The sequence below is a fragment of the Montipora capricornis genome, chromosome 4 (assembly GCF_036669925.1).
Source record: "Montipora capricornis isolate CH-2021 chromosome 4, ASM3666992v2, whole genome shotgun sequence".
NCBI classification, from domain to species: Eukaryota; Metazoa; Cnidaria; class Anthozoa; order Scleractinia; family Acroporidae; genus Montipora; species Montipora capricornis.
In genome coordinates this window covers 48,848,137-48,855,636 of record NC_090886.1, presented here as the reverse complement: position 1 = coordinate 48,855,636, position 7,500 = coordinate 48,848,137, and the positions used below count along the sequence as shown (strand labels likewise).

Sequence of the window (7,500 nt, the reverse complement as noted above, 5' to 3'; positions counted from 1 at the left end):
TTTTCTTGTAGTATGTATACATTATTTTAATGGGGAGAGGAAGGTGAGTCGTGTTCTAGCTACCAGTTCCGAACAGTTTCATCATATAAAGATTCAAATACAACAGTTGTCTGCTGTTTATCCTGGGTTATCAGACAAAACGTGATTCGCCAGCTGGCGACCAGTGCTGAAAATCTAGTCGCCAATCCTCAATTTTTGGTCGCATTGGCGACCAGTGAGTCGCAATAGACCTTTTCGGCTTGTACATTTTGTTTTCCCACTACAGATCATGTGATAATAATCAGGAGGCTTGGTCCTTTGTTTTGTTCATTAAAAAGAGTGGATGCAGGCATATTCATGCTTGCATGCCCTCATTTTAATGAACAAAACAAAAGACCAAACCTCCTGAGTATTATCACATGATCTGTATTGGGAAAACAAAATGTACAAGCCGAAAAGGTCTATTTCAAGCCCTGTATAGGTTTATTTTCAGGCAACACAAGATCAGTTAAAGAAAGTCTAGGTAATGTTTGTACATGTATATTATTGAAAATTACTCCTTTTATGAATGAAACAAATTTTCTGAACAAAATAGCTTTCAATGTCTACCCTATAGAGAATTCTTTACAGAGAGACAAACACTTGACATTGACAATTTTTATTGTTTAAAGTGCATATCCTATATATTGCACATGTTTTATTGTCTTTTCATCAGAGGAGAAAGAGGGAAGGAGAATTCGAGTGCCCTTTTTTATAAGTTCTTCACTAGACCTAAAAGTTACTACGCCAAATCCTCATGAATGAGTTAATTTACGAGTGCAGTGTGTCCGAGAAAGAATCTCTGTTGCAAATGTCCAGTATTTTGCTTGCGAATAGAAATTCTCTTCTACGCGACCACTCACCCTCTTGGCATTTAAGAAGACTTCTCGATCTGATCAGTGCTTGTCGTTCCCCAACGACTGCCAGCACGTTGCCCAACTGAAGCAATTTTATCCTACGCCGTCAAGCCAGGAAACGCAGAAGCTCATATCTCCTCATTGTGACGAAAATAGGCCCTCTCTTTTAGCGGTACTGCTGTTAGATTAAACAAATCCGCAACCCTGGCAATATCGCATTTACTTTTGTTGTGAAATGAAGAGTTAAACATTAAAGTAACTGCCTGGTGTGTGACATGATGACGAGAAAATAATATAAACAGACATGGAACGATTCACATGAAGAATTAACTCTTTCGGTTCTACTCTTACTATTTTTATTCCTGTGTCATACTGCACAACGTGATCTCGATCTTAACAACTTAAATGAACAGTTACGGTGTTATTATTATTGACGTGTGGTTTGGGATCACGTTGCTTTTTCACACCTTCGTTCCTGGACTGTGAGAAAAAGTATTCTAGGAATTTAACCTTGCGTTCAGATTTCTTTGATGGGCCGCGCAAAAATTTGGCCGGCTCTGGCTCCTTGTGCAAACAATGTCACATGTTCAGTAATGTAAAGCCCTTTATACCAAGTCACAAAAAGATTTAACCAGTCAGTCAATAACTGCACAGCATATATTCGGCTGTATTCCACATTGCTTGTGCAGGGTGATATGTAACTATTTCCTATGACATGGTATACAAGCTTTCTCGCTTGTTACTTGTCACTTGCTTGTTTGCATGTACATGTATGTGGGCCTTAACAAAAAAAAATTCAGTTGTCTTCTGGGGTATTCCATAGTAGACTACTCAAAAGCATTTGCATTACTAGCATTTTTCATGAAACATTAGAAAGCTACCGGTAAAATTTACTGCTTGTAAGAGCACTTATTACCGCCTGCCAACGCTCAGAAGTCGCTTATCCTTTGCAGAACGTCCAACATTAACCAATTGCTTTATGCTTTACCGGTGTGAAAAGGTGCCATACCTGTTGCGGTGAAAACTAGGGAGAACCCTGTACATGTACTGTTATGTAGTAGAGCTAGCCATCTAAATATACCAATCATATTGTGATGCAGTTAATATTGCAATTTCTCCCACCAAAACCTCAAATTTTATTTGATGAGTACTTAACCCATTCATCCCTGAAGAGGCCCCCATTGACAAGTAAAATCGTCTGGCATTAGACAGAGTAAAATCTATAAGTGTCACTCTCAGGAGGGAGCAGGTTGTTAATCTAATAAGCCATTTCCGAGTTCATGTCTGACTCCTCTTCAAAGTGAGTCTAAGTGCGAAGTTTTTCTCCTGAAAATTAGTTTTCATTCATATGTAAAGTAGACCTAATTACCATCACAAAGACTTCGCACTTAGACTCGCTTTGAAGAGGAAGCAGACAGGAACTCGGAAACGGCCTATTCATAACAATACACAAAAAGCCATCTTGAAGAATTTTTATATCTCAAAACTTTTGTTTTAAGAGACAATTTTTGGCATGATTGCTCCACTGTTTTAATTGGATATGGGAAATCTCCCAAGCTAGTGCTTTGAGTGCTTTATTCCCAGGCACCCCCCAAAAAAGAGCAAATTTATGAGTGAAATACAAAATTTGTTTTGAGTTGTACCCTTCAAACACTAATTCAGACATTATCAATAAAAAGGTATGAACAATTCAACAATAAATAATTATTATTGATTTTATTACATGTACAAAATGGTCAGTTTGGTAAGGTGGACACTTTGGGATGTTGTCACAGGCTTTCATATAAGTTTGTAAGCCAGGGTGTCAACAAGGAATTCCAGCTGGTCAAATTTCCACAGCTCCTACCATAACCATTATGTCGGGTCATGAAGCTGACCTTGTAGGGTTTTTATATGTCCATATTTTGTTTCAGGGCAATGTATTAGGTCTTTGGCAGCTAAAAAGGGCTGGTGGAGGTTGTCTTGAATGGGACTTTTCTAAAAGGTAGGTAACTGTTATTTAAGAAACTCTTGTATTTTTAAAAGTACCATGGAAACACTACATACATGTACATTGCACAGAGACCAATGAGATAAATTGTTTTGTGCTCTCTTTCAAAGTGAGACTGTATGTAAATTTTGTGATGTCTATAAACATAATAAATATTAAAAATTTTATCATTGTGTAATACAATTCAGAAGTTTTCATTGGCCCTGCCATCCTGGTATATGAGCTAATATTCCATGCTCTACAAAATGATGGAAAGGGTACATGTCAGCTGAAAATATTCAGTTACACAATGAAGTCAGTAGATTTCTCTCTATTTTGGGGACATTTTCAATAAAACAATATTATTGCGTTCAGGCTTGTTGGATATGAAATAACCAGTGGAGCATGGAAAACAAAGTTGACCAACATATCCTAATAATGATAATGATAATGATAATGATAATAATAATTTGTGAAGCATAATTTAGCTTGTTATGTGGAGCCAAGCTAATAAGCAAAAGATCATTAGGATAAATTTGTCATTTGTTTTGTTTGTTAGTTTGTAAATTTTTACTAAACCGATTGACTCCTGGGAGTTTACTCTGTGTAATGCCAGACGATTTTCTGATCATTTTGTACTTTGCAACCACCTCATAGTCCATACCTTGTCACGGTGGGGTTGCTTGTGTACCTCATTGCCCCGGAGCTAGCCCAATGAGAAATTCAGCATAGGAAAGTGCTGTTTGTTGTTTTTGAGTAGAGGTCAGACTGAAACAGACTACATATATGTAATAGACAGAATACAGCCTTAGGCTGCTAGCTGGATATCAGACCTGAAGTACATTGATCAGTTTCAATGTAATCTTTAAAAGTATCTATAATATTAAATTATTATTGCAAAACAGATTGCATTTAAATAATTTCTTGTATGTGATAGTCTGTTTTTGACTTTTGTTATCAAAAGGCGCAACCAGTCTCTTTTTAATCATTTTTATTTTACCCTAACGAGTTCTGTCTCTCTCGGGTAGTCAGTCCATTTTTTAGTGTTGTTATCTAAAGGCAGAACCAATTTTGTAATAATTATTATTTTGTACTAATGAGTTCTGTCTCCCTTGGGTAGTCAGTCCAGTTTTGGACTGTTGTTATCTGAAGGCAGAACCAATGTTGTAATAATAATTATTTGTGCTAACGAGTTCTGTCTCTCTTGGGTAGTCAGTCCAGTTTGGACTGTTGTTATCTGAAGGCAGAACCAATTTTGTAATAATTATTATTTTGCGCTAACGAGTTCTGTCTCTCTTGGGTAGTCAGTCCAGTTTGGACTGTTGTTATCTGAAGGCAGAACCAATGTTGTAATAATTATTATTTTGTACTAATAAGTTCTGTCTCTCTTGGGTAGTCAGTGAAGTTTGGACTGTTGTTATCTGAAGGCAGAACCAATTTTGTACATACAAAGCATACGTAAATTGAAAATAACTGAACTCAAAAAGCGAGTTATGCGTATTTGCCACAGTGTTGCAGAATCGTGCGAGCAAGAATTACTCTAAAATCCTCGCGAGAATTGCTGCACGCCACACGAGCTACACGGGGCAAAGTCTCTGGAGAACGTTCCCTGAATGACGTTTTGTGGGTTGTGACTTAAAAGGTGTAAAAAAAAAGTAACTGAATATGTCAGAAGCGGACTCTGATGCGATATCTGCAACACCTAAACTTGCGAAATGAGTTCTTGAGTTACATGCACTTAATGATTAGCTAAGGGTGATTTCAAATCACCGTAAGCTCATTTGCATATATTTTTTTGTCGGCCGAAGCTCGTCATGGTAAGATACAAGTTTCTTGCAATAATTCCTTTAGCTCTTACATGTAGCTTCATTATTCAGTTTCACCTACACAGGAACATTGCTTATGAATGGCAAAGTGATTTGTTACAACATTCTTCGACAATGATATTATGAAATTATATAAAGTGATTGATTGACTGGTGTGGCTCTTTTCCAGGGCCTTCATGTACTTCAACCACAAGATGCAGTGCTGAAGGAAATTGAGCATTGAAATTTAATTGGAGGAAATTTCCTGAGATGCAAGAAACAGACAGTGCTGATTGCAAATTGTGATGCAATTGTGATTAATAATTGATGTCTTTGTGTCAAAACTTGGGAGGGTAGAGGTTTCATTGCCATTTTGGATATACCTTGTGAACATTATTAGGTCAAACTGTTTTAGCTGGGTCTAGTAAATTTGTTCCAGACATCAGGTAATTATGGAAGAGTCAAATGCTCTCACATTGAACTGGGTGAATACAAGGGAGAAATATTCACTGCAACAATCAGTGACTTCTCTGTTCATATACTGTAAGTTTTTTGACAAAAATCAAGAAGGTTTCACTGTCCCTTGGGTCTGAGGAAATTGTCAGTCATCGTTCAGTGGCAAATACATCAAACACAAGTGATATCTTTCTATTAAACACATCTGCATGTGGCAACAATGATTTAAAGATAATTAGTCATAGCATACTAATTTGTAGTATTTTTCATCTGAACTGGCGGGTGGCACACCTCATACAGTTGGATGTAACTTGTAAATTCAGTCTAACTATGCAGTTAATTTGTCATAGTATACTAATTTGTAGTATTTTTCTTCTGAACTGGCGGGTGGCAAACCTCATACAGTTCGATGTAACTTGTAAATTCGGTCTAACCACACAGTTCATTTGTCATAGTATACTAATTTGTAGTATTTTTCATCGGAACTGGCAGGTGGCACACCTCATACAGTTCGATGTAACTTGTAAATTCGGTCTAACCATGCAGTTAATTTGTCATAGTATACTAATTTGTAGTATTTTTTATCTGAACTGGCGGGTGGCACACCTCATACAGTTCGATGTAACTTGTAAATTCGGTCTAACCATGCAGTTAATTTGTCATAGTATACTAATTTGTAGCATTTTTCATCGGAACTGGCGGGTGGCGCACCTCATACAGTTCGATGTAACTTGTAAATTCGGTCTAACCATGCAGTTAATTTGTCTTAGTATACTAATTTGTAGTATTTTTCATCGGAACTGGCTGGTGGCACACCTCATACAGTTTGATGTAACTTGAAAAGTAGGTGTACCCATGCAGGTAATCCACATGGTTAATTTGTTTTAGTATGCTAGTATTACCCAACTGAACTGGCAGGTGAACTGTAAACCTGGAGGTAAGCCGCACCCTGACCTTACCAGCTGAAATTTACGGAAAAACGTTTTTTGACACAAAACAAAAGAAATCCAAAGTCTAGTCTTTAGAAGTCAAGTTCATCCACTGTTCATGAAACGTCAACTCACTATTCACTAATATTCTAACGGAAAATACTTTAATGTAATTTTAGCACTTTAATGTAATGAACATCGTTTTTACCAACTTGGACATATGATTGATCTTTTTCTGGTATTTGTTGACAGGAATTTCTCAAACACAGTTTTGCCATAGATTTTTTTGCATTACAACAAGAATATGAGCGGAACGTTTGTAGCTTAGTACATGCAACTAGGCATAAAATTGGATGCAAAGATGGAAAACTGGCCATCAGAGGCAGCCTTTTTCAGATCTTCCCGCAGATAAGCCGCGCCCATTTCTAACAACTATATTTGTAATTGGGGTAACATAAGCCAGATTTTTATACGTATTTAATAATAATGAAATCCCTTGCATATATTTTATTCCTTATTTTGATGAATTTGTATGGGTTATCAAATAGTGATGAGTGAATTTAGGGAATAATTTCACACATGCTTTGTCCAAAATCAAATAATTTCATAAGCCTTAAGGCAAGAAAAATTATTTGATTTTGGACAAAACACAAGTGGAATTATTCCCAAGTTTCACGAGTATACATTGTACCATTTCATCAGCTATAAATCATGGTTGACAAATCGCAATCATAGGACGTGGGTTTTTTCGAAAGTGGACACCATTTTAGCACGGTAGAAAAAGTTGCCATGGTAACTCATGTTATTAATTGAATTAATTTATTGAACTTATTGCAAGAATTTTATTGTACACTTAGATTCTATTGAAAGTAATATAAACAAATGATTATTTTTAGATTTGAAATAAAAATTTATGCATTCACAAACTCTAGAACTTGTTCTTTTTTCTACGTAAAATCGACTAACCTTTCATCCATTTCACTTTTTATTAACATTTCCTGGCTTACGTCAGGTTTTAAATGCTATTATTTACAGAGATATTGTAAACATTTTCCTGAGATTTTGTACACTAAAACACCAACATTTTAAAAACATTTCACATACTTTACCTCCAGTTTTACAGACATTTTATTGAGATTTCCTGCCTTCTGTCAGGTTTTAAATACTTAATTTACAGAGATATTGTGAACATTTTGCTGAGATTTTGTGCACTAAAACACCAACATTTTAAAAACATTTCACATACTTTACCTCCAATTTTACAGACATTTGATTGAGATTTCCTGCCTTCTGTCAGGTTTTAAATACTTAATTTACAGAGATATTGTGAACATTTTGCTGAGATTTTGTGCACTAAAACACCAACATTTTAAAAACATTTCACATACTTTTCCCCTCCAATTTTTTGAGGGTTTTTGTAGACATTTTATAGACATTTCATGCTTTCTTCTCACTCACTTTTTACA

The 7,500-nt window shown here is 36.0% G+C and overlaps 1 long non-coding RNA gene across 1 annotated transcript in view; it reads left to right on the top strand.

Moving 5' to 3' along the window:
* LOC138044838 (uncharacterized) overlaps positions 1 to 5,420 on the top strand; it is a 10,309-nt gene extending 4,889 nt beyond the window's left edge. Inside the window, exons 2-3 of the long non-coding RNA XR_011131512.1 lie at positions 2,789 to 2,859; positions 4,840 to 5,420. This is a non-coding gene — a long non-coding RNA (uncharacterized lncRNA). The remainder of the gene's footprint in view (positions 1 to 2,788; positions 2,860 to 4,839) is intronic.
* The last annotated feature ends 2,080 nt before the right edge of the window (positions 5,421 to 7,500 follow it).